The 27,407-nt window shown below is 50.6% G+C and overlaps 1 long non-coding RNA gene across 1 annotated transcript; it reads left to right on the plus strand.

The window, feature by feature from the left end:
- The first annotated feature begins 2,024 nt into the window (after window positions 1-2,024).
- LOC135545957 (uncharacterized) lies at window positions 2,025-27,407 on the plus strand. The gene is made up of 4 exons (XR_010456529.1): window positions 2,025-2,277; window positions 3,130-3,218; window positions 3,329-3,408; window positions 27,079-27,407. It is a non-coding gene; the product is annotated as an uncharacterized LOC135545957 (long non-coding RNA).

A 27,407-nucleotide genomic window follows, 5' to 3' on the forward strand; every position in this document is an offset into this window, starting at 1 on the left:
CTGCCTGCTACTATGAGGGTGGACCAGCTCTGAGCCCACAGCTGCCTGCTACTATGAGGGTGGACCAGCTCTGAGCCCACAGCTGCCTGCTACTATGAGGGTGGACCAGCTCTGAGCCCACAGCTGCCTGCTACTATGAGGGTGGACCAGCTCTGAGCCCACAGCTGCCTGCTACTATGAGGGTGGACCAGCTCTGATCCCACAGCTGCCTGCTACTATGAGCGTGGACCAGATCTGAGCCCACAGCTGCCTGCTACTATGAGGGTGGACCAGCTCTGAGCCCACAGCTGCCTGCTACTATGAGGGTGGACCAGCTCTGAGCCCACAGCTGCCTGCTACTGGACCAGCTCTGAGCCCACAGCTGGCTACTATGAGGGTGGACCAGCTCTGATCCCACAGCTGCTACTATGAGGGTGGACCAGCTCTGAGCCCACAGCTGCCTGCTACTATGAGGGTGGACCAGCTCTGAGCCCACAGCTGCCTGCTACTATGAGGGTGGACCAGCTCTGAGCCCACAGCTGCCTGCTACTATGAGGGTGGACCAGCTCTGATCCCACAGCTGCCTGCTACTATGAGGGTGGACAATGTCTGAGCCCACAGCTGCCTGCTACTATGAGGGAGGACCAGCTCTGAGCCCACAGCTGCCTGCTACTATGAGGGTGGACCAGCTCTGAGCCCACAGCTGCCTGCTACTATGAGGGTGGACCAGCTCTGATCCCACAGCTGCCTGCTACTATGAGGGTGGACCAGCTCTGATCCCACAGCTGCCTGCTACTATGAGGGTGGACCAGATCTGAGCCCACAGCTGCCTGCTACTATGAGGGTGGACAATGTCTGAGCCCACAGCTGCCTGCTACTATGAGGGTGGACCAGCTCTGAGCCCACAGCTGCCTGCTACTATGAGGGAGGACCAGATCTGAGCCCACAGCTGCCTGCTACTATGAGGGTGGACAATGTCTGAGCTTACTGCTGCCTGTGAGTGAAAGGGTGGGGTAGGTAATGTATTGTCTGCCAAACCCACTCTCTCAGGCTGCTTGAGGTGAGCTTGACGTACTGTAGGACTGTGAACTGTTCATTGTATAAAGGCCAAGGCCCCTAAACGGAGGTGCCGATGTGTTCTAGTTTATTGTACATATCAGAGTATAGACAGTATTGAACATGTCTGTCTCTAGGTCCTGTGTGGTTAGATACCTCCAGTGAATAACCAATAAAGATGAACATTTTAGGCAACAATACTTACAAACCATACATGGGTCTATTATGCCAGTAGTTCCCACCCTCTGGGGGGGATCGACAGGGGTGGCCAACATTTTTTTACATTTTTTATAATGAATTAATATTTTTAAAGGAACTCAGTCCGGCGTTCAACTTACTCTTGAAATGTGTAATAGTAGAATGCACAAGGTGCAGGGGAGCCTAGTGGTTAGAGTGTTGGACAAGTAACCGAAAGGTTGCAAGTTCAAACCCCGAGCTGACATGGTACATATCTGTGTTCTGCCCCTGAACAGGCAGTTAACCCACTGTTCCTAGGCCGTCATTGAAAATAAGAATTTGTTCTTAACTGACTTGCCTAGTTTACAAAAAAATCTAAATTGGTAGTGCACTACAGTATAAATAGGGATCTGGTCAATAGTAGTGCACTGTATAGGGAATAGCATGCCATTTGGGAGGCAAACCCATGTCATGTAATCATGTCATCATGAGCAGTAAGACTGTTTGGCAAGTGAACTTTCAAAGTTTTTTGAGGAGCTCATGTTTGTGACGTGGACGGCACACGTCCACAGTAGAACGGTATTCTTGTCACAGATTGTGGCACTAATCCATCTAATAGCCATTAAACCAGCGCGTCTGTGGGACATAAACCGCCGCACAGCACCAAATGTGCCCACCACACTTGGAACGCACATTTTGCAGCGAACACCCCAATCCCCTCCCCATTCTTATCTTTATCCAATCCCCACGTCGCCCCAGCACCGCCTCCATTCTCACCACCCCTACCTACCCCCTACAGCACACTTAGGCAGGTTGTTTGTGTGCGAGTGGATAATGTGTTTATTTATTTATCTTGCATACGGTGGCTGATTCTTGGACGCGGACCAGAGATTCAACAGCTTCTCATGAATATTCAGTGCCAGTGTCAGTTTTGTTTGCGGTGATGGACACCGGATTGGATAATCCGGGTCTACAGAGGCACCCTGAGGGGAAGCCATTTTGGTCGGTTAGTCTGTGAGGCTGTATGAAAGCACGGCGCCAGTCGAGTGCCACGAGTTGAGCCAGGTACTTTAGCCGGCTGAATCTGTCTGGAGAAAAGGCCGATTTAAACGAATGGGAAGCGCTGCCGTCAGTCTCTGCTTTAAATGCGACCCGCTGACTAAAACAGCGATTAAACATGGATTACATACCAGTCCTGTTTGTACATTTCAGAGACCATGAGCACTAATAGTTGTAATTCATTACAAAGTGGTTTCTGCTAGCGTAACATCATGCTCTAATTGGATGGGTATAGATAATGAAGTCGTTTTGTAATTAGCTGATGCAACTCACAATGACTAAAGGGATTAGACAGTACTTTGGCCCAATCAACATTTGACACGTTCAGAGAAAATGCCCCTTTCACATGGATAGCATCCTTATCAGGCTGCGCATCATGAACATTTGGGGTAATAACTACTGTTATGCCTCGATCACAGACTGCGTCATTGTGTTATGGAACACCAGAAGCACATTCATTTCCAAATGGAACGCTGTGTTTGCCTTGTACCATGGCATTTGCAGAGGCAGCTGCAGTGCATTCTGTGTGGTGAACACATTGGATTTATCAATGTAACAAATGGAATGTGTAGATGGCTGGACAGAAATGGTAGCTTTGCGTAATGAGGATGTAGGTGTGATCGAGGCATTAGTATAACCGATTGGGCTGTACGAAATGTATGCAGTCAGTTGTTTTGTATTGACCATTTCCAGTTTGTTTGTGCAGCTCTGGGAGAATGCGAACTAGGAACCTTCAACAACCATCTCAACACACCCTTTTATTAATCCCATTAGTGAGTGGAGGGAGGCTAGGCCTTGGATTCTCTTCTCTGCTGCTATTTTCATGCCAATTAAATGTTTCTTGCACGTTTTGGACAGACGGAAGGCTTTCAAAATAATCCTGGTAGAGGAGGCCTGATTGATACACCTTAGGTTGTGGCGGTGGGAACAGAAAGCAGCATTAAAAGGTGAGAGGAATCGTAAATATACTTCTTAGTGAAGATGAGGTTCTGGAATGTTCCCAGAGGTCTTTACGTGGAAAATGATCCCTGCTACATAGTCGTCTTTATCATTTTAGATGCTGACTATCGATCTCCAGCTAACTGAGAGGTGAAGAATTCACACCCTTCCCACAGTCTTACAGATGACTCATAGGAGGTACGTTCTCATTCAAAAACATGCTAATTTAGGGGATATCGGCTTTTGGAAAAATACGCAAAACATGTGCATTGACAGCAACAGTAGCCAGGTAAACCCCCAAAAGCATGGGTTTCTGTCCGTCTGTATTAAATAGGCTTTATGGATAAGGAAGACCAATATGGAATATTGTGATTTTGGGTGAACGAGGCCTTAAAGTGAGAAAAGACTCTCGCACATACCTTTTCATATTCTTTCAAACGTCAGCTACTGTCCTGTGTTCTTTCTTTTTGTCCCTGTCTGTTTTAGTTGCCAAATCTGCATTTATTTGTCAATTTTCCTTCAGTAAAGAATCAAGATTTAGGAGTTGGAATGAGAGGCCTCCTGAATGTCATTGCGTCTCCTGTTTCATCCTAGGCTTCTTCAGAAATCGGTGCCTCTGAAAATGCAGGCTATATTTGTTTTGTATTTCCCCATGTTAGACAGCGCTTTTTGTATCATCCTGAGGGAATAAAATCATTGTCAAACGGTCAGCGTATTCACTTGCAAAGAACATTTTATCATTGTAATCCAGGCAGGATTAAAGGAACGCTTGATCCACAGCAGGTTTTGGGATTTGCCCGAGAACAAAGGCCCTTTAAAACTGGTATACATTGAAATCTAGGCGCCAAATTTAACCCGTGTGCAATTGAGGCGGTTCCAGGCCCTTTCGGCTCTATCATCCTGTAAACTGGGACTGGGTAGGAGTGATCAGGGGACACACACACACACCATTTTGTTCTGTTCACAATTATGGGGAGTTTTTGTCAGTGTGGCACCATGCCCAGTTTCAAACTATAAATCAAAACAAAAAAGTTTGGAGATTTGCGTTATAGATTTTAATAGGTTTATTTTCAAATTAAACAACACAAGCACTAAAAACTTTTTGGACAATAATTGTAAAATTATAATGCCATTTAAATTATATTAGAAGTTTTAAGGTACAGGAAAAATCTTAAGCTCCGAGCTTCAACAAAGCAGGTGAAAGTGAAATAAAACAATAACTGAAATAACAAACAACATAAAATATATAGACATTATTTATATTTATTTAACACTAACAATGGTAAATGTCCGTTGAGGAGGGGGGGGCTGGGAAAATGTCCATTGAGGAGGGGGGGCAGGGTTAATGTCCATTGAGGAGGGGGGGCAGGGTTAATGTCCATTGAGGAGGAGGGGGGCAGGGTTAATGTCTATTGAGGGTGGGGGGCAGGGTTAATGTCCATTGAGGAGGGGGGGCAAATGTCCATTGAGGAGGGAGGGCAGGGTAAATATCCATTGGGGTGAGGGGGGGGGGGGCAGGGTTAATATCCATTGATTGAGGAGGGGGGGGGGCAGGGTAAATATCCATTGGGGTGGGGGGGCAGGGTAAATATCCATTGGGGTGAGGAGGGGGGGGCAGGGTAAATATCCATTGATGTCCATTGGGGTAAATATCCATTGGGGGGGGGGGCAGGGTAAATATCCATTGGGGTGAGGGGGGGCAGGGTAAATGTCCAGGGTAAATATCCATTGGGGTGGGGTGAGGGGGGGCAGGGTCCATTAAATATCCATTGGGGTGGGGGGGCAGGGGTCCATTGGGGGGGGGGGTTAATGTCCATTGAGGAAGGGTAAATGTCCATTGGGGTCCATTGGGGGGGCAGGGTAAATGTCCATTGGGGTGGGGGGGGCAGGGTAAATATCCATTGGGGTGAGGGGGGGGCAGGGTAAATATCCATTGAGGAGGGGGGCAGGGTAAATATCCATTGAGGTGGGGGGCAGGGTAAATATCCATTGAGGTGGGGGGCAGGGTAAATATCCATTGGGGTGGGGGGGGCAGGGTAAATATCCATTGAGGAGGGGGGCAGGGTAAATGTCCATTTGGGGGGGGCAGGGGGTGGGGGGCAGGGTAGATGTCCATTGGGGTGGGGGGGGCAGGGTAAATATCCATTTGAGGGGTCCATTGGGTTGGGGGGGGCAGGGTAAATATCCATTAAATGTAAATATCCATTGGGGTGGGGGGGCAGGGTAAATGTCCATTGGGTTGCAGGGTAAATATCCATTGAGGGGGGGCAGGGTAAATATCCATTGAGGTGGGGGGCAGGGTAAATATCCATTGAGGTGGGGTGGGGGGGGGGGGGTAAATATCCATTGAGGAGGGGGGCAGGGTAAATATCCATTGGGGTGGGGGGCAGGGTAAATGTCCATTGGGGTGGGGGGCAGGGTAAATGTCCATTGGGGTGGGGGGGGCAGGGTAAATGTCCATTGGGGTGGGGGGGGGGCAGGGGGGGGCAGGGTAAATATCCATTGGGGGAGGAGGGTAAATATCCATTGGGGGGGTCCATTGGGTTGGGGGCAGGGTAAATGTCCATTGGGGTGGCGCCCGGGAAGTGACTGGGGTCCCTGATTACCTTCTTGGCCTTCTTGCAACACCTGGTGTTGTAGGTGTCCTGGGAAGCAGTCGGAGTACACCCAATGGTGTGTTTGTCTGACCGTACCATCCTCTGTAGCACCTTGCGGTCCTCGGTGGTGGGGTACCGTACCAGGCGGTGATGCAACCCGACAGTATGCTCTCAATGGTGTTCCTGTAGAACACTGGGATGGGCCATCATTTCTTCAGCATCCTGTTGAAGAGTCGCTGTCGTGCCTTTTCCACCACGTTGTCCGGGTGGTTTCTTAGGCATGATGGGATGCACGATGCAACTCGAACAGCCCTTAGCTGTGGTATATTGACGATATACCACACCTCCTCGACCTTACTGCTTAAATAGAACACTGGGTTACTGCTAGGATCCAATAGAACACTGTGGGTTACTGCTAGGATCCAATAGAACACTGTGGGTTACTGCTAGGAGCCAATATAACACTGTGGGTTACTGCTAGGATCCAATAGAACACTGTGGGTTACTGCTAGGAGCCAATAGAACACTGTGGGCTACTGCTAGGAGCCAATAGAACACTGTGGGTTACTGCTAGGATCCAATAGAACACTGTGGGTTACTGCTAGGAGCCAATAGAACACTGTGGGTTACTGCTAGGAGCCAATAGAACACTGTGGGCTACTGCTAGGAGCCAATAGAACACTGTGGGTTACTGCTAGGAGCCAATAGAACACTGTGGGTTAGAGCCAATAGAACACTGTGGGTTACTGCTAGGAGCCAATAGAACACTGTGGGTTACTGCTAGGAGCCAATATAGGAGCCAATAGAACACTGTGGGTTACTGCTAGGAGCCAATAGAGGGAACACTATGGGTTACTGCCTAGGGCCAATAGGACACTGTGGGTTACTGCCCAGGGATAGAGGGGGACTGAGGAGCCAATAGGACTGGGATGGGTAACAGCCCAGGGATAGAGGGAGGAGAGGGGTAACAGCCTAGGAGATAGAGGGGAGGAGAGGGGTAACAGCCCAGGGATGGAGGGGATGAGAGGGGTAACAGCCCTGAGATAGAGGGGAGGAGAGGGGTAACAGCCCCAGCCCAGGGATAGAGGGGAGGAGAGGGGTAACAGCCCAGGGAGGGGTAACAGCCCAGGGATAGAGGGGGGAGAGGGGTAACAGCCCAGGGATAGGAGAGGAGAGGGGTAACAGCCCAGGGATAGAGGGAGGAGAGGGGTAACAGCCCAGGGATAGAGGGGAGGAGAGGGGTAACAGCCCAGGGATAGAGGGGAGGAGAGGGGTAACAGCCCAGGGATAGAGGGGGAGGGGTAACAGCCCAGGGATAGAGGGGAGGAGAGGGGTAACAGCCCAGGGATAGAGGGAGGAGAGGGGTAACAGCCCAGGGATAGAGGGAGGAGAGGGGTAACAGCCCAGGGATAGAGGGAGGGAGGGTAACAGCCCTGGGATAGAGGGAGGGTAACAGCCCAGGGATAGAGGAGGGAGGGGTAACAGCCCAGGGATAGAGGGAGGAGAGGGGTAACAGCCCAGGGATAGAGGGAGGAGAGGGGTAACAGCCCAGGGATAGAGGGGAGGAGAGGGGTAACAGCCCAGGGATAGAGGGGAGGAGAGGGGTAACAGCCCAGGGATAGAGGGAGGAGAGGGGTAACAGCCCAGGGATAGAGGGGAGGAGAGGGGTAACAGCCCAGGGATAGAGGGGAGGAGAGGGGTAACAGCCCAGGGATAGAGGGGAGGAGAGGGGTAACAGCCCAGGGATAGAGGGAGGAGAGGGGTAACAGCCCAGGGATAGAGGGGAGGAGAGGGGTAACAGCCCAGGGATAGAGGGGAGGAGAGGGGTAACAGCCCAGGGATAGAGGGAGGAGAGGGGTAACAGCCCAGGGATAGAGGGAGGAGGGGTAACAGCCCAGGGATAGAGGGGAGGAGAGGGGTAACAGCCCAGGGATAGAGGGGAGGAGAGGGGTAACAGCCCAGGGATAGAGGGGAGGAGAGGGGTAACAGCCCAGGGATAGAGGGGAGGAGAGGGGTAACAGCCCAGGGATAGAGGGGAGGAGAGGGGTAACAGCCCAGGGATAGAGGGAGGAGAGGGGTAACAGCCCAGGGATAGAGGGGAGGAGAGGGGTAACAGCCCAGGGATAGAGGGAGGAGAGGGGTAACAGCCCAGGGATAGAGGGTTACAGCCCAGGGATAGAGAGGGAGGGATAACAGCCCTGGGATAGAGGGAGGAGAGGGGTAACAGCCCAAGGGGTAACAGCCCTGAGATAGAGGGGAGGAGAGGGGTAACAGCCCAGGGATGGGAGGAGAGGGGTAACAGCCCTGGGATAGAGGGGAGGAGAGGGGTAACAGCCCTGGGATAGAGGGGAGAGAGGGGTAACAGCCCAGGGAGGAGAGGGGTAACAGCCCAGGGATAGAGGGGAGGAGAGGGGTAACAGCCCAGGGATAGAGGGAGGAGAGGGGTAACAGCCCAGGGATAGAGGGGAGGAGAGGGGTAACAGCCCCAGCCCAGGATAGAGGGGAGGAGAGGGGTAACAGCCCAGGGATAGAGGGGAGGAGAGGGGTAACAGCCCAGGGATAGAGGGAGGAGAGGGGAGCCCAGGGATAGAGGGGAGGAGAGGGGTAACAGCCCAGGGATAGAGAGGGAGGGGTAACAGCCCAGGGATAGAGGGGGGTTAGCCCAGGGATAGAGGGGAGGAGAGGGGTAACAGCCCTGGGATAGAGGGGAGGAGAGGGGTAACAGCCCAGGGATAGAGGGGTAACAGCCCAGGGATAGAGGGGAGAACAGCCCAGGGATAGAGGGAGGAGAGGGGTTACAGCCCTGGGATAGAGGGAGGAGAGGGGTAACAGCCCAGGGATAGAGGGGAGAGACACAGCCCAGGGATAGAGGGAGGAGAGGGGTAACAGCCCTGGGATAGAGTGGAGGAGAGGGGTGGGATTACAGCCCAGGGATAGAGGGAGGAGAGGGGTAACAGCCCAGGGATAGAGGGGAGGAGAGGGGTAACAGCCCAGGGATAGAGGGGAGGAGAGGGGTAACAGCCCAGGGATAGAGGGGAGGAGAGGGGTAACAGCCCAGGGATAGAGGGGAGGAGAGGGGTAACAGCCCAGGGATAGAGGGGAGGAGAGGGGTAACAGCCCAGGGATAGAGGGGTAGAGAGGGGTAACAGCCCAGGGATAGAGGGAGGAGAGGGGTAACAGCCCAGGGATAGAGGGAGGAGAGGGGTAACAGCCCAGGGATAGAGGGAGGAGAGGGGTAACAGCCCAGGGATAGAGGGGAGGAGAGGGGTAACAGCCCAGGGATAGAGGGAGGAGAGGGGTAACAGCCCAGGGATAGAGGGAGGAGAGGGGTAACAGCCCAGGGATAGAGGGAGGAGAGGGGTAACAGCCCAGGGATAGAGGGAGGAGAGGGGGTAACAGCCCAGGGATAGAGGGGAGGAGAGGGTAACAGCCCAGGGATAGAGGGAGGAGAGGGGTAACAGCCCAGGGATAGAGGGAGGAGAGGGGTAACAGCCCAGGGATAGAGGGAGGAGAGGGGTAACAGCCCAGGGATAGAGGGAGGAGAGGGGTAACAGCCGGGATAGAGGGAGGAGAGGGGTAACAGCCCAGGGATAGAGGGAGGAGAGGGGTAACAGCCCAGGGATAGAGGGAGGAGAGGGGTAACAGCCCAGGGATAGAGGGGAGGAGAGGGGTAACAGCCCAGGGATAGAGGGAGGAGAGGGGTAACAGCCCAGGGATAGAGGGAGGAGAGGGGTAACAGCCCAGGGATAGAGGGAGGAGAGGGGTAACAGCCCAGGGATAGAGGGAGGAGAGGGGTAACAGCCCAGGGATAGAGGGAGGAGAGGGGTAACAGCCCAGGGATAGAGGGGAGGAGAGGGGTAACAGCCCAGGGATAGAGGAGGAGAACAGCCCAGGGATAGAGGGAGGAGAGGGGTAACAGCCCAGGGATAGAGGAGGAGAGGGTAACAGCCCAGGGATAGAGGGAGGGAGGGTAACAGCCCAGGGATAGAGGGAGGAGAGGGGTAACAGCCCAGGGATAGAGGGAGGAGAGGGGTAACAGCCCAGGGATAGAGGGAGGAGAGGGGTAACAGCCCAGGGATAGAGGGAGGAGAGGGGTAACAGCCCAGGGATAGAGGGAGGAGAGGGGTAACAGCCCAGGGATAGAGGGAGGAGAGGGGTAACAGCCCAGGGATAGAGGGAGGAGAGGGGTAACAGCCCAGGGATAGAGGGAGGAGATAGCCCAGGGGAGGGAGGAGAGGGGTAACAGCCCAGGGATAGAGGGAGGAGAGGGGTAACAGAGGGATAGAGGGAGGAGAGGGGTAACAGCCCAGGGATAGAGGGAGGAGAGGGGTAACAGCCCAGGGATAGAGGGGAGGAGAGGGGTAACAGCCCAGGGATAGAGGGAGGGAGGGGTAACAGCCCAGGGATAGAGGGAGGAGAGGGGTAACAGCCCAGGGATAGAGGGGGAGGAGGAGAGGGGTAACAGCCCAGGGAGGGGTAACAGCCCAGGGATAGAGGGAGGAGAGGGGTAACAGCCCAGGGATAGAGGGAGGAGAGGGGTAACAGCCCAGGGATAGAGGGAGGAGAGGGGTAACAGCCCAGGGATAGAGGGAGGAGAGGGGTAACAGCCCAGGGATAGAGGGGAGGAGAGGGGTAACAGCCCAGGGATAGAGGGAGGAGAGGGGTAACAGCCCAGGGATAGAGGGAGGAGAGGGGTAACAGCCCAGGGATAGAGGGGAGAGGGGTAACAGCCCAGGGATAGAGGGAGGAGAGGGGTAACAGCCCAGGGATAGAGGGAGGAGAGGGGTAACAGCCCAGGGATAGAGGGAGGAGAGGGGTAACAGCCCAGGGATAGAGGGAGGAGAGGGGTAACAGCCCAGGGATAGAGGGAGGAGAGGGGTAACAGCCCAGGGATAGAGGGGAGGAGAGGGGTAACAGCCCAGGGATAGAGGGAGGGATAACAGCCCAGGGATAGAGGGAGGAGAGGGGTAACAGCCCAGGGATAGAGGGAGGAGAGGGGTAACAGCCCAGGGATAGAGGGAGGAGAGGGGTAACAGCCCAGGGATAGAGGGAGGGAGGAGCCCAGGGATAGAGGGAGGAGAGGGGGGGTAACAGCCCAGGGATAGAGGGAGGAGGGGTAACAGCCCAGGGATAGAGGGAGGAGAGGGGTAACAGCCCAGGGATAGAGGGAGGAGAGGGGTAACAGCCCAGGGATAGAGGGAGGAGAGGGGTAACAGCCCAGGGATAGAGGGGAGGAGAGGGGTAACAGCCCAGGGATAGAGGGAGGAGAGGGGTAACAGCCCAGGGATAGAGGGAGGAGAGGGGTAACAGCCCAGGGATAGAGGGAGGAGAGGGGTAACAGCCCAGGGATAGAGGGAGGAGAGGGGTAACAGCCCAGGGATAGAGGGAGGAGAGGGGTAACAGCCCAGGGATAACAGCCCAGGGATAGAGGGAGGGAGGGGAGAGCCCAGGGATAACAGCCAGGGATAGAGGGAGGAGAGGGGTAACAGCCCAGGGATAGAGGGAGGAGAGGGGTAACAGCCCAGGGATAGAGGGAGGAGAGGGGTAACAGCCCAGGGATAGAGGGAGGAGAGGGGTAACAGCCCAGGGATAGAGGGAGGAGAGGGGTAACAGCCCAGGGATAGAGGGGAGGAGAGGGGTAACAGCCCAGGGATAGAGGGGAGGAGAGGGGTAACAGCCCAGGGATAGAGGTAGGAGAGGGGTAACAGCCCAGGGAGGGGTAACAGCCCAGGGATAGGGGAGGAGAGGGGTAACAGCCCAGGGATAGAGGGAGGAGAGGGGTAACAGCCCAGGGATAGAGGGGAGGAGAGGGGTAACAGCCCAGGGATAGAGGGGAGGAGAGGGGTAACAGCCCAGGGATAGAGGGGAGGGGAGAGGGGTAACAGCCCAGGGATGGAGGGGAGGAGAGGGGTAACAGCCCAGGGATAGAGGGAGGAGAGGGGTAACAGCCCAGGGATAGAGGGAGGAGAGGGGTAACAGCCCAGGGATAGAGGGAGGAGAGGGGTAACAGCCCAGGGATAGAGGGAGGAGAGGGGTAACAGCCCAGGGATAGAGGGAGGAGAGGGGTAACAGCCCAGGGATAGAGGGAGGAGAGGGGTAACAGCCCAGGGATAGAGGGGAGGAGAGGGTAACAGCCCAGGGATAGAGGGAGGAGAGGGGTAACAGCCCAGGGATAGAGGGGAGGAGAGGGGTAACAGCCCAGGGATAGAGGGAGGAGAGGGGTAACAGCCCAGGGATAGAGGGAGGAGAGGGGTAACAGCCCAGGGATAGAGGGGAGGAGAGGGGTAACAGCCCAGGGATAGAGGGGAGAGGGGAACAGGGGTAACAGCCCTGGGATAGAGGGGAGGAGAGGGGTAACAGCCCAGGGATAGAGGGAGGAGAGGGGTAACAGCCCAGGGATAGAGGGAGGAGAGGGGTAACAGCCCAGGGATAGAGGGAGGAGAGGGGTAACAGCCCAGGGATAGAGGGAGGAGAGGGGTAACAGCCCAGGGATAGAGGGGGAGGAGAGGGGTAACAGCCCAGGGATAGAGGGAGGAGAGGGGTAACAGCCCAGGGATAGAGGGAGGAGAGGGGTAACAGCCCAGGGATAGAGGGAGGAGAGGGGTAACAGCCCAGGGATAGAGGGAGGAGAGGGGTAACAGCCCAGGGATAGGGGAGGAGAGGGGTAACAGCCCAGGGGTAACAGCCCAGGGATAGAGGGAGGAGAGGGGTAACAGCCCAGGGATAGAGGGAGGAGAGGGGTAACAGCCCAGGGATAGAGGGAGGAGAGGGGTAACAGCCCAGGGATAGAGGAGGAGAGGGGGAGCCCAGGGATAGAGGGAGGAGAGGGGTAACAGCCCAGGGATAGAGGGGGGAGAGGGGTAACAGCCCAGGGATAGAGGGAGGAGAGGGGTAACAGCCCAGGGATAGAGGGAGGAGATAACAGCCCAGGGATGGAGGGGAGGAGAGGGGTAGGGACAGCCCAGGGATAGAGGGGAGGAGAGGGGTAACAGCCCAGGGATAGAGGGGGAGGGAGGAGGGGTAACAGCCCAGGGATAGAGGGGAGGAGAGGGGTAACAGCCCAGGGATAGAGGGGAGGAGAGGGGTAACAGCCCAGGGATAGAGGGAGGAGAGGGGTAACAGCCCAGGGATAGAGGGAGGAGAGGGGTAACAGCCCAGGGATAGAGGGGGAGGGGTAACAGCCCAGGGATAGAGGGGAGGAGAGGGGTACCCGCCCAGGGATAGAGGGAGGAGAGGGGTAACAGCCCAGGGATAGAGGGGAGGAGAGGGGTAACAGCCCAGGGATAGAGGGGAGGAGAGGGGTAACAGCCCAGGGATAGAGGGAGGAGAGGGGACAGCCCAGGGATAGAGGGGATGAGAGGGGTAACAGCCCAGGGATAGAGGGGAGGAGAGGGGTAACAGCCCAGGGATAGAGGGGAGGAGAGGGGTAACAGCCCAGGGATAGAGGGGAGGAGAGGGGACAGCCCAGGGATAGAGGGGAGGAGACAGGGGTAACAGCCCTGGGATAGAGGGGAGGAGAGGGGTAACAGCCCAGGGATAGAGGGAGGAGAGGGGTAACAGCCCAGGGATAGAGGGGAGGAGAGGGGTAACAGCCCAGGGATAGAGGGAGGAGAGGGGTAACAGCCCTGGGATAGAGGGAGGAGAGGGGTAACAGCCCTGGGATAGAGGGAGGAGAGGGGTAACAGCCCTGAGATAGAGGGGAGGAGAGGGGTAACAGCCCAGGGATAGAGGGGAGGAGAGGGGTAACAGCCCTGGGATAGAGGGAGGAGAGGGGTAACAGCCCAGGGATAGAGGGAGGAGAGGGGTAACAGCCCAGGGATAGAGGGGAGGAGAGGGGTAACAGCCCAGGGATAGAGGGAGGAGAGGGGTAACAGCCCAGGGATAGAGGTGGAGAGGAGGGGAGGAGAGGGGTAACAGCCCAGGGATAGAGGGGAGGAGAGGGGTAACAGCCCAGGGATAGAGGGGAGGAGAGGGGTAACAGCCCAGGGATAGAGGGGAGGGAGAGGGAGGAGAGGGTAACAGCCCTGGGATAGAGGAGGAGAGGGGTAACAGCCCAGGGATAGAGGGAGGAGGAGAGGGTAACAGCCCAGGGATAGAGGGGAGGAGAGGGGTAACAGCCCAGGGATAGGGATAGAGGGGAGGAGAGGGGTAACAGCCCAGGGATAGAGGGGAGGAGAGGGGTAACAGCCCAGGGATAGAGGGGAGGGATAGAGCCCAGGGGAGGGGAGGGGTAACAGCCCAGGGATAGAGGGGAGGAGAGGGGTAACAGCCCAGGGATAGGGGAGGGGAGAGAGGGGTAACAGCCCAGGGATAGAGGGGAGGAGAGGGGTAACAGCCCAGGGATAACAGCCCAGGGATAGAGGGGAGGAGAGGGGTAACAGCCCAGGGATAGAGGGGAGGAGAGGGGTAACAGCCCAGGGATAGAGGGGAGGAGAGGGGTAACAGCCCAGGGATAGAGGGGAGGAGAGGGGTAACAGCCCAGGGATAGAGGGAGGAGAGGGGTAACAGCCCAGGGGAGGGGAGGAGGGGTAACAGCCCAGGGATAGAGGAGGAGGGGTAACAGCCCAGGGATAGAGGGAGGAGAGGGGTAACAGCCCAGGGATAGAGGGGGAGGGAGAGGAGGGGTAACAGCCCAGGGGAGAGGGGTAACAGCCCAGGGATAGAGGGGAGGAGAGGGGTAACAGCCCAGGGATAGAGGGAGGAGAGGGGTAACAGCCCAGGGATAGAGGGGGAGGAGAGGGGTAACAGCCCAGGGATAGAGGGGAGGAGAGGGGTAACAGCCCAGGGATAGAGGGGAGGAGAGGGGTAACAGCCCAGGGATAGAGGGGAGGAGAGGGGTAACAGCCCAGGGATAGAGGGAGGAGAGGGGTAACAGCCCAGGAGGGGAGATAGAGGGGAGGAGAGGGGTAACAGCCCAGGGATAGAGGGAGGAGAGGGGTAACAGCCCAGGGATAGAGGGGGGAGGAGAGGGGTAACAGCCCAGGGATAGAGGGGGCCCAGGGAGGAGAGGGGTAACAGCCCAGGGATAGAGGGGAGGAGAGGGGTAACAGCCCAGGGATAGAGGGGAGGAGAGGGGTAACAGCCCAGGGATAGAGGGGAGGAGAGGGGTAACAGCCCAGGGATAGAGGGGAGGAGAGGGGTAACAGCCCAGGGATAGAGGGGAGGAGAGGGGTAACAGCCCAGGGATAGAGGGGAGGAGAGGGGTAACAGCCCAGGGATAGAGGGGAGGAGAGGGGTAACAGCCCAGGGATAGAGAGGGGTAACAGCCCAGGGAGGAGAGGGGTAACAGCCCAGGGATAGAGGGGAGGAGAGGGGTAACAGCCCAGGGATAGAGGGGAGGAGAGGGGTAACAGCCCAGGGATAGAGGGAGGAGAGGGGTAACAGCCCAGGGATAGAGGGGAGGAGAGGGGGTAACAGCCCAGCCCAGGGATAGAGGGAGGAGAGGGGGGGTAACAGCCCAGGGATAGAGGAGGAGAGAGGGGGTAACAGCCCAGGGATAGAGGGGGGAGGGAGAGGGGGGTAACAGCCCAGGGATAGAGGGGAGGAGAGGGGTAACAGCCCAGGGATAGAGGGAGGAGAGGGGTAACAGCCCAGGGATAGAGGGGAGGAGAGGGGTAACAGCCCAGGAATAGAGGGGGGAGAGGGGTAACAGCCCAGGGATGGAGGGGAGGTGAGGGGTCAGCCCCTTTTTGCCTTGATAACTCTGATCTCAGGGCTCTGTTATTGGTCAAAAGAGCCTGGCCAGTGGCTATGTCACGAATACACTTTAATTACTGATGTGAGAGAGACTGTCTTTATGTGGCTGGAGGGCAGGAGAGAGAGAGCCAGAGCAGATACATTGAGTCAATATGAGTTATGAGAGTTATCCCTATAATCCCAGAGCCGTGACAGAGGGAGATTGTGTGTCCGCGGTCAAGGATACGCTCCCGCTCCCAGTCAATACCAAGATCTGTTAATGAAGCAAAGTCCTGGGAAAGTAAATCTGATGCTCAACTGCTCAGTTTGATTACACTGAAGAGTTATGAATGATCTATACTTTTACCGAGTATAATGTTTTACTCTGGGTTTTGACGCTTGTTTAGCAATGGGTATGTACTCCAAGGTGTACGATGGGTTGTGACTTACTTCCTAAAAGGAGTTTCGGACATTGATAAATGTCCTGCCTTTTACTCGGTTCGGGGCATGTTTTATCCAGGTCACAGTCACACCAGTAAGGTTCTGTAGAAGAAATGGACAGAAGAAAATACAGTATTTCCTGGTCTGCCCAGTCCTCAAAAGTAGGTATAGCAGATGGCAAATCTATTATTTTAGAGGTCCAAAGCGAATATGTTTCCAAACAGTCTAACTAAGCACTGGTTCAAAAGAACCCAGGGGCCTGTGAAGCGTACAGCGCTCCTCCATTTCACGCTCACACATTCCATTGTTCCAATTAGCGGTAGCCGCTGTATGTATTTATTTAACTAGGCAAGACAGTAAAGAACAAATTCATATTTACAATGGTGGCCTGCCCCAGCCAAACCCTAACCCGGGCGACACTGGGCCAATTGTGCGCCGCCCTATGGGACTCCCAATCTCGGCCGTTTGTGATCCAGCCTGGAAGCTTAATGCCAGTTATAATGCCATGAGATATTGATTTGTTTGTTTGGCGATGATTAAGTTAAAACATTGTTGCATTGAAATTACACAGAGCCCGGAGCCTTATCAACTCTTACTGTCCAGTCAGGCACGTGCACAGTTAGGGCTCTTCCAGTCTCCAGAGTTCCCTTTTGGGTGGTGGTATAGTTTCCCACAAAATTATTTTTGTGTACATTTTGGGTCATTGGTGTTTGGAACCCACTGCCCACAAATCATCATGATGTCAAGTTCGCCACCCCCTACCTCATCTGTTGGTTGCGCCTGTTGAGCCGCATTGTACGGCAGCTCACGAGGGCCTGTTTCCCCGTCTGCCCTGTACAGAGATTGCTACAGAGTTTAAATATCAACAGTACTACCACAGCAGCATAACATTTGTTTAACACTTGATTTAGCCTACATCATCAGCATCAATATTCGGTCTGGTTGGCTGCCAGGGAGACCGAGAGGAGTGGCAACACAGGTAATCTACACTCTTGCTAGCTCTCCGAAACCCTCCTTCCAATCCTATCCCTAAAAAAGGTGTGCAGTAATTTACCTTACCGCAAACAATGCGTATTAATGTTTAGAGCAAGCATCGGGACTCTTAACTAAACTCCAGGTCAGAAGATACTATCGTCAATAAGTGCTAAAGTAGTTAGCATCTATGAATGGTGTACACGCTAGATAACCACCATATACTAAAGTATCCACACAAGCCACTAGCCAGCCAGTCATATATCATGAGTTAGAAGATTATGAAGGTTACACTATGAGGTTATTATTTAATACGAGCATTAAAGATAAATCACAATCAGTTAAAGAATATGGAGCTAGCTAACTGACTAGCAGATTTACGTCAATCGTCAACATAATTGATCAGCTGATTTCCCCATGTCAATCATGTCTTAATGAGCCACTGTAACGAGCTTGCTTACACTGTGGGCACTGTGGTGGCTTATTTTTGCTTTACCAAATGAGGAGAGTTACAAACTTCACACACCAGTCAGAGTTATACTTAAACTACATCTTTAATAATAATAAGAGCTTTGCAATAGCATTTGACTTTCAATGATGCGCCATTTCTAATGAACCATTGAAAGTGTCAACACAAAAGTACAGAGATCTTTTATAGCCAAGATACACCCCTCTCAACCTACATGACGAACAACAGATACAGTGCCTTGCGAAAGTATTCGGCCCCCTTGAACTTTGCGACCTTTTGACACATTTCAGGCTTCAAACATAAAGATATAAAACTGTATTTTTTTGTGAAGAATCAACAACAAGTGGGACGACATTTATTGGATATTTCAAACTTTTTTAACAAATCAAAAACTGAAAAATTGGGCGTGCAAAATTATTCAGCCCCCTTAAGTTAATACTTTGTAGCGCCACCTTTTGCTGCGATTACAGCTGTAAGTCGCTTGGGGTATGTCTCTATCAGTTTTGCACATCGAGAGACTGAAATTGTTTCCCATTCCTCCTTGCAAAACAGCTCGAGCTCAGTGAGGTTGGATGGAGAGCATTTGTGAACAGCAGTTTTCAGTTCTTTCCACAGATTCTCGATTGGATTCAGGTCTGGACTTTGACTTGGCCATTCTAACACCTGGATATGTTTATTTTTGAACCATTCCATTGTAGATTTTGCTTTATGTTTTGGATCATTGTCTTGTTGGAAGACAAATCTCCGTCCCAGTCTCAGGTCTTTTGCAGACTCCATCAGGTTTTCTTCCAGAATTGTCCTGTATTTGGCTCCATCCATCTTCCCATCAATTTTAACCATCTTCCCCGTCCCTGCTGAAGAAAAGCAGGCCCAAACCATGATGCTGCCACCACCATGTTTGACAGTGGGTATGGTGTGTTCAGGGTGATGAGCTGTGTTGCTTTTACGCCAAACATAACGTTTTGTATTGTTGCCAAAATGTTCAATTTTGGTTTCATCTGACCAGAGCACCTTCTTCCACATGTTTGGTGTGTCTCCCAGGTGGCTTGTGGCAAACTTTAAACAACACTTTTTATGGATATCTTTAAGAAATGGCTTTCTTCTAGCCACTATTCCATAAAGGCCAGATTTGTGCAATATACAACTGATTGTTGTCCTATGGACAGAGTCTCCCACCTCAGCTGTAGTTCTCTGCAGTTCATCCAGAGTGATCATGGGCCTCTTGGCTGCATCTCTGATCAGTCTTCTCCTTGTATGAGCTGAAAGTTTAGAGGGACGGCCAGGTCTTGGTAGATTTGCAGTGGTCTGATACTCCTTCCATTTCAATATTATCGCTTGCACAGTGCTCCTTGGGATGTTTAAAGCTTGGGAAATCTTTTTGTATCCAAATCCGGCTTTAAACTTCTTCACAACAGTATCTCGGACCTGCCTGGTGTGTTCCTTGTTCTTCATGATGCTCTCTGCGCTTTTAACGGACCTCTGAGACTATCACAGTGCAGGTGCATTTATACGGAAACTTGATTACTCATAGGTGGATTGTATTTATCATCATTAGTCATTTAGGTCAACATTGGATCATTCAGAGATCCTCACTGAACTTCTGGAGAGAGTTTGCTGCACTGAAAGTAAAGGGGCTGAATAATTTTGCACCCCAATTTTTCAGTTTTTGATTTGTTAAAAAAGTTTGAAATATCCAATAAATGTCATTCCACTTCATGATTGTGTCCCACTTGTTGTTGATTCTTCACAAAAAAATACAGTTTTATATCTTTATGTTTGAAGCCTGAAATGTGGCAAAAGGTCGCAAAGTTCAAGGGGGCCGAATACTTTCGCAAGGCACTGTACATAGAATGGTCACAAGGTTAAGATCTGTATGAAAGATATCTATAAAACATAGCAAACAGCAACTGCTGTGTCAACAGTTTTCATTGTATAGACCCGTGTCTGGTCTCCTACACCATTACATTTTACATTACATTTAAGTCATTTGGCAGACGCTCTTATCCAGAGCGACTTACAAATTGGTGAATTCACCTTATGACATCCACCAACCTGGAACCCGTCTCACCCTGGTACGGTACAGCACAAAAACATTACCTCATGTTATCTGGAATGCTCTTTAGGCTTTAATACCCAAAGACATCGTAAATCTCCTCTGTCAGTGTTATCTCACAGAGGCCCATCCTCAGTAGAACACACACACAATAGTTAACAGAATACTCTATTCTGTCGAAAACAACCATTATAATGCAATACAAGCATTATAACAATCTTGCAATTTTCCACAACAGCACACACTGTGAAATAGAATTTGAATTGACGTCTGTGCCCAGTGGGTGGACAAATACATAGGCCTATGCAACAAAAATATATATACATTTCACTACAGAGGCATTTGGTATGTTATGAATTTTGAGATTAACATTTTTCTAACCACTTGCTTGAGCACCTGCCCCCTGAAAGATCTGTGCATGGCCCTGCGTGTGGCATTGTTCATCATTTTTGTTTGTTTGTTTGTTTGTTTGTTTGGTCATAGCCAGTGCTTAATTTGTACATCGGGAAGTGCCGGAACAAAAAGTGAGTGCTAGAGGGGTGTGGCCTAGGGAGATCTGACCTACCGGAAAGAAAGTATGAGAAAAAAATCCCCTTTCCAATTCGTGGCGACCCATCATAGACTTCCTAAAGGGCTGCCCCCAGGTGGTAAGGGTAGGTAACAATCACATTTCAATCAAATTTATTTATAAAGCCAAAGTGCTGTACAGAAACCCAGACTAAAACCCCAAACAGCAAGCAATGTGGGTGTTGAAGCACGTTGGCTAGGAAAAACTCCCTAGAAAGGCCAAAACCTAGGAAGAAACCGAGAGAGGAACCAGGCTATGAGGGGTGGCCAGTTCTTTTCTGGCTGTGCAGGACGGGGATTATAACAGAACATGGCCAAGATGTTCAAATGTTCATAGATGACCAGCATGGTCAAGTAATAATAATCACAGTGGTTGTAGAGGGTGCAACAGGTCAGCACCTCAGGAGTAAATGTCAGCTTTTCATAGCCGATCATTCAGAGTATCTCTACCGCTCCCACTGTCTCTAGAGAGTTGAAAACAGCAGGTCTGGGACAGGTAGCACGTCTGGTGAACAGGTCAGGTGTTTCCATAGCCACAGGCAGAACAGTTGAAACTGGAGAAGCAGCATGACCAGGTGGACTGGGGACTGCAAGGAGTCATCAGGCCAGGTAGTCCTGAGGCATGGTCCTAGGACTCAGGTCCTCCAAAAGAAAGAAATAATGAAAGAGAATTAGAGAGAGCATACTTAAATTCACAGAGGACACCGGATAAGACAGGAGAAATACTCCAGATATAACAGACTGACCCTAGCCCCCCGACACATAAACTACTGCAGCATAAATACTGGAGGCTGAGACAGGAGGGGTCGGGAGACACTGTGGCCCCGTCCGATAACCCCACCCACTTTGCCAAAGCACAGCACCCACACCACTGGAGGGATATCTCCAACCACCAACTTACCATCCTGAGACAAGGCCGAGTATAGCCCTTGAAGATCTCCCTCACGGCACAACCCAAGGGGGTGCGCCAACCCGAACAGGAAGATCACGTCAGTGACTCAACCCACTCAAGTGATGCACCCTCCTAGGGACGGTATGGAAGAGCACCAGTAAGCCAGTGACTCAGCCCCTGTAATAGGGTTAGAGGCAGAGAATCCCAGTGGAGAGAGGGGAACCTGCCAGGCAGAGACAGTAAGGGCAGTTCGTTGCTCCAGTGCCCTTTCCGTTCACCTTCACACTCCTGGGCCAGACTACACTCAATCATGGGACCTACTGAAGAGATGAGTCTTCAGTAAAGACTTAAAGGTTGAGACCGAGTCTGTATCTCTCACATGGATAGGCAGACCACTCCATAAAAATTGAGCTCTATAGGAGAAAGCCCTGCCTCCAGTTGTTTGCTTAGAAATTCTAGGGACAATAAGGAGGCCTTGTGACCATAGTGTACGTGTAGGTATGTACGGCAGGACCAAATCGGAAAGATAGGTAGGAGCAAGTCCATGTAATGCTTTGAAGGTTAGCAGTAAAACCTTGAAATCAGCCCTTGCCTTAACAGGAAGCCAGTGTAGGGAGGCTAGCACTGGAGTAAAATGATCAAATTGTTTGGCTCTAGTCAAGATTCTAGCAGCCATGTTTAGCACTAACTGAAGTTTATTTATTGCTTTATCCGGGTAGCTGGAAAGTAGAGCATTGCAGTAGTCCAACTTAGAAGTGACAAAAGTATGGATACATTTTTCTGCATCATTTTTGGACAGAAAGTTTCTGATTTGTTGCAATGTTACGTAGATGGAAAAAAGATGTCCTTGAAACAGTTTTGATATGTTCGTCAAAAGAGAGATTGAGACAACTGTACAACCATCAAGATTAATTGTCAGATTCAACAGAAGATATCTTTGTTTCTTGGGACCTAGAACTAACATCTCTGTTTTGTCCGAGTTTAAAAGTAGAAAATGTGTCGCCATCCACTTCCTTGTGTCTGAAACACATGCTTCCAGGTAGGGAAATTTTGGGGCTTCACCATGTTTCATCCAAATGTACAGCTGTGTGTCGTCCGCATAGGAGTGAAAGTTAACATTATGTTTCTGAATGACATCACCAAGAGATAAAATATATAGTGAAAACAATAGTGGTCCTAAAATGGAGCCTTGAGGAACACCGACATTTACAGTTGATTTGTTAGAGGACAAACCATCCACAGAGACAAACTGATATCTTTCTGACAGATAAGATCTAAACCAGGCCAGAACTTGTCCGTGTAGACCAATTTGGGTTTCCAATCTCTCCAAAAGAATGTGGTGATTGATGGTATCAAAAGCAGCTCTAAGATCTAGGAGCACGAGGACAGATGCAGAGCCTCGGTCTGATGCCATTAAAAGGTAATTTACCACCTTCACAAGTGCAGTCTCAGTGCTATGATGGGGTCTAAAACCAAACTGAAGCCTTTCATATACATTATTTGTCTTCAGGAAGGCAGTGAGTTGCTTTTTCCAAAAATTGAGAGGAATGGGAGATTCTATATAGGCTGATAGTTTTTTATATTTTCTGGGTCAAGGTTTGGCTTTTTCAAGAGAGGCTTTCTTACTGCCACTTTTAGTGAGGTTGGTACACATCCAGTGGATAGAGAGACGTTTATTATGTTCAACACAGGAGGGCCAAGCACAGGAAGCAGCTCTTTCAGTAGTTTAGTTGGAATAGGGTCCAGTATGCAGCTTGAAGGTTTAGAGGACATGATTATTTTCATCAATGTGTCAAGAGATATATTTTCAAAAAACTTGAGTGTCTCTCTTGATCCTAGGTCCTGGCAGAGTTGTGCAGACTCAGGACAACTGAGCTTTGGAGGAATACGCAGATTTAAAGAGGAGTCCGTAATTGCTTTCTAATGATCATGATCTTTTCCTCAAAGAAGTTCATGAATTTATCACTGCTGAAGTGAAAGCCATCCTCTCTTTGGGAATGCTGCTTTTTAGTTAGCTTTGCGACAGTATCAAAAAATACATTTTGGATTGTTGTTATTTTCAATAATTAAGTAGGAAAAATAGGATGATGGATCAGCAGTGAGGGCTCTTCGATACTGCACGGTACTGTCTGTCCAAGCGAGTCGGAAGACTTCCAGTTTGGTGTGGCGCCATTTCTGTTCCAATTTTTTGGAAGCTTGCTTCAGAGCTCAGGTATTTTCTGTATACCAGGGACCCAGTTTCTTATGACAAATGTTTTTTGTTTTAAGGGGTGCCATTGCATCTAGGGTATTGAGCAAGGTTACATTGAGTTCCTCAGTTAGGTGGTTAACTGATTTTGTACTCTGACTTCCTTGGGTAGGTGGAGGGAGTCTGGAAGGGCATCTAGGAATCTTTGGGTTGTCTGAGAATTTATAGCACGGCTTTTGATGATCCTTGGTTGGGGTCTGAGCGGATTATTTGTAGCGATTGCAAATGCAAAATGGTGGTCCAATAGTCCAGGATTATGAGGGAAAACATTAAGATCCACAACATTTATTCCACGGGACAAAACTAGGTCCAGAGTATGACTGTGGCAGTGAGTAGGTCCGGAGACATGTTGGACAAAACCTACTGAGTCGATGATGGCTCTGAAAGCCTATTGGAGTGGGTCTGTGGACTTTTCCATGTGAATATTAAAGTCACCAAAAATGTGAATATTATCTGCCATGACTACAAGGTCCGATAGCAATTCAGGGAACTCAGTGAGGAACGCTGTATATGGCCCAGGAGGCCTGTAAACAGTAGCTATAAAAAGTGAGTAGGCTGCATAGATTTCATGACTAGAAGCTCAAAAGATGAAAACGTCAGTGTTTTTTTGTAAATTGAAATTTGCTTTCGTAAATGTTAGCAACACCTCCGCCTTTACGGGATGCGCGGGGGATATGGTCACTCGTGTAACCAGGAGGTGAGGCCTCATTTATCACAGTAATTTCTTCAGGCTTAAGCCATGTTTCAGTCAGGCCAATCACATCAAGATTATGATCAGTGATTAGTTTATTGACAGTAACTGCCTTGGAAGTGAAGGATGTAACATTAAGTAGCCCTATTTTGAGATGTGAGGTATCACGATCTCTTTCATTAATGGCAGGAATGGAGGAGGTCTTTATTCGAGTGAGATTGCTGGAGTGAACACAGTCATGTTTAGTTTTGACCAACCTAGTCGAGGCACAGACATGGTCTCAATGGGGATAGCTGAGCTGACTACACTGACTGTGCTAGTGGCAGACTCCACTAAGCTGGCAGGCTGGCTAACAGCCTGCTGCCTGGCCTGCACCATATCTCATTGTGGAGCTAGGGGAGTTAGAGACCTGTCTATGTCCGTAGATAAGATGAGAGCACCCCTCCAGCTAGGATGGAGTCCGTCACTCCTCAACAGGCCAGACTTGGTTCTGTCCCAGAAAGAGGGCCAATTATCTACAAATAATTTTCCTCCCCCCTTTGGGGGGGGCCGGAGAACAGTTTTCAACCAGCGATTGAGTTGTGAGACTCTGCTGTAGAGCTCATCACTCCCCCTAACTGGGAGGGGGCCAGAGACAGTTACTCGATGCCGACACATCTTTCTATCTGATTACACGTTGAAGCTGTGTTGCGCTTGGTGACCTCTGACTGTTTCATCCTAACATCGTTGGTGCCGACGTGGATAACAATATCCCTATACTCTCTACACTTGCCAGTTTTAGCTTTAACCAGCACCATCTTCAGATAAGCCTTAATGTCGGTAGCCCTGCCCCCTGGTAAACAGTGTATGATCGCTGGATGATTCGTTTTAAGTCTAATACTGCGGGTAATGGAGTCACCAATGACTAGGGTTTTCAATTTGTCAGAGCTAATGGTGGGAGGCTTCAGCGTCTCAGACCCCGTAACGGGAGGAGTAGAGACCAGAGAAGGCTCAGCTTCTGACCCATTGCTTAATGGGGAGAACCGGTTGAAAGTTTCTGTCGGCTGAATGAGTGACACTGGTTGAGCATTCCTACAGCATTTCCTTCCAGAAGCCATGAGAAAATTGTCCAGCTGCGGGGACTGTGAGAGGGGATTTAAACTACTATCTGTACTTACTGGTGGCACAGACACTGTTTCATCCTTTCCTACACTTAAATGATCCTTGCCTAACGATTGCGTCTGCAATTAGAAGGCATCATGTTAATGTTACTACTTAGCTTCGGCTGGTGGAGGTCCTGACGAACCACGTCCAGATAAAGCGTCCGGAGTGAAAAAGTTGAATGAAAAAAGTTGAGTGAAGGAAAAACTAAAAATATAAACGGTAATTAAAAAGTAAAAACCATAAAGTTGTCAGGTAGCAAAGTAAGGTTAGCATCAAACCGCACCTCAGCACGTAAACAAGTCTACAAGTTCTGCCACGGTGATCCTAAACACCGGGGCCCCTCAGGGGTGCGTGCTTAATCCCCTCCTGTACTCCCCGTTCACCCACGACTGCGTGGCCAAGCATGACTCCAACACCATCATTACGTTTGCCGACGACACAACAGTGGTAGGCCTGATCACCAACATCGATGAGACAGCCTATAGAGAGGAGGTCAGAGACCTGGCAGTGTGGTGCCAGGGCAACAACCTCTCCCTCAACGTGTTCAAGACAAAGGAGATGATTGTGAACAACAGGAAAAGGAAGACAGAGAATAAGCCCCCATTCTCATCGACGGGGCTGCAGTGGAGCAGGGTGAGAGCTCCAAGTTCCTTGGTGTCCACATCACCAACAAACTTAACAAGGTCCAAACACACCAAGACAGTCGTGAAGAAGGCACGACAACGCCTATTCCCCCTCAGGAGACTGAAAAGCATTTGGCATGGGTCCTCAGATCCTCAAAACCTTCTACAGCTGCACTATCGAGAGCATCCTGACTGGTTGCATCACTGCCTGGTATGGCAACTGCTCGGCCTCCGACCTCAAGGCACTACAGAGGGTAGAGAGAACGGCCCAGTACAGCCAAGCTTCCTGTTATCCAGGACCACTATACAAGGCAGTGTCAGAGGAGGCCCTAAAAATTGCCAAAGACCCCAGCCACCCCAGTCATAGACTGTTCTCTCTACTACCGCATGGCAAGTGGTACCGGAGCGCCAAGTCTAGGTGCAAAATGCTTCATAACAGCTTCTACCCACAAGCCATAAGACTCCTGAACAGCTAACAAAATGGCTACCCAGACCCCCCTCCCCCCATTTTTATGCTGCTGCTACACTCTTGTTTATTATCCAGTCACTTTACCTCTACCTACATGTACATATTACCTCAATTACCTCGACTAACCTGTGCCCCCGCACATTGACTCTGTACCGGTACTACCTGTATATAGCCTCGTTACTGTTATTATATTGTTGCTCCTTAATTATTTGTTCATATTATTTTGTATTTTATTTATTTATTTTTTACTTCAGTTTGTTTTAGTAAATACTTTCTTAACACTTATTTTTCTTAAAACTGCATTGTTGGTTAAGGGCTTGTAAGTAAGCATTTCATTGTAAGGTCTACTACACCTGTTGTATTCGGTGCATGTGACAAATAAAATTTGATTTTGATTTTTTATTTTATTTAGGGACCTCTTCACTAGCTGACCACCAGTACCAAGACCTGTGTCAAGATCAGTTACATGCCCCACTGGCCCTCCCCATAACCTCTATGTACAAATAAGAGAGCAGGTCTGGAATCAGTGTGGCAGGATAGGATGACAACATAGAAAGATCACCAAGCTTTTACGTGATGGTCTTTCTGGGAGGCAACTTGATGTAATTCTGATCGCGTTTATTAGAATGTCTACAGTGCAAACAGTGAACTAATTCATAAATCATGTCACGAGAGGTAATGGATCTGGGTAAGTAGGTGTCCAAATCTGAGAGGTGAACAGGATCCGGCTCAAATTAAACATTGGATAGCTAAATTAAAACATTTAACTCTACTGAGCCTGATGAACTCTTTATTTTACTCTTTCAAGCAGATTCATTTATATTGTCTGACATGACCTTTTTCATGTATTTTTGCGTTTCTCCCCCCATGACCGAGTAGGGAGCAGCCAGAGAGCTGCAGCTATACTATACTATGCGTTATCTTTTTGGATTATAAATTATTTTGCTTTGTAAAACTATCATTGGAAATATGGAAATTTGGAAATATTCATGTTTGGCAGATGTTATTATGTTTTTGTATTTCTGCAGCTTACGTGTGGAACAAATCTCCAAAACGCTCTAAAAGTTGATGAATTGGTGCTTTTATGGCAGACAGCTGTTAAGAGGACCTTTTTGAACTGAAGAACAATGTTGTTGTTTTTAAGACTGATTGTGTTTAGCTTTTTGTGTATAGTTGTGCATATTAGCGTGAATATTAATGTATACATTGGGATGTGAAGTTTGATGTGTATAGTTGTACGTATTAGCGTGTATATTAATGTATACATTGGGATGTGAAGTTTGATGTGTATAGTTGTACGTATTAGCATGTATATTAAAGTATACATTGGGATGTGTATTTTGATGTGTATAGTTGT

Source organism: Oncorhynchus masou, chromosome 1 (assembly GCF_036934945.1).
Source record: "Oncorhynchus masou masou isolate Uvic2021 chromosome 1, UVic_Omas_1.1, whole genome shotgun sequence".
Taxonomy (NCBI): Eukaryota; Metazoa; Chordata; class Actinopteri; order Salmoniformes; family Salmonidae; genus Oncorhynchus; species Oncorhynchus masou.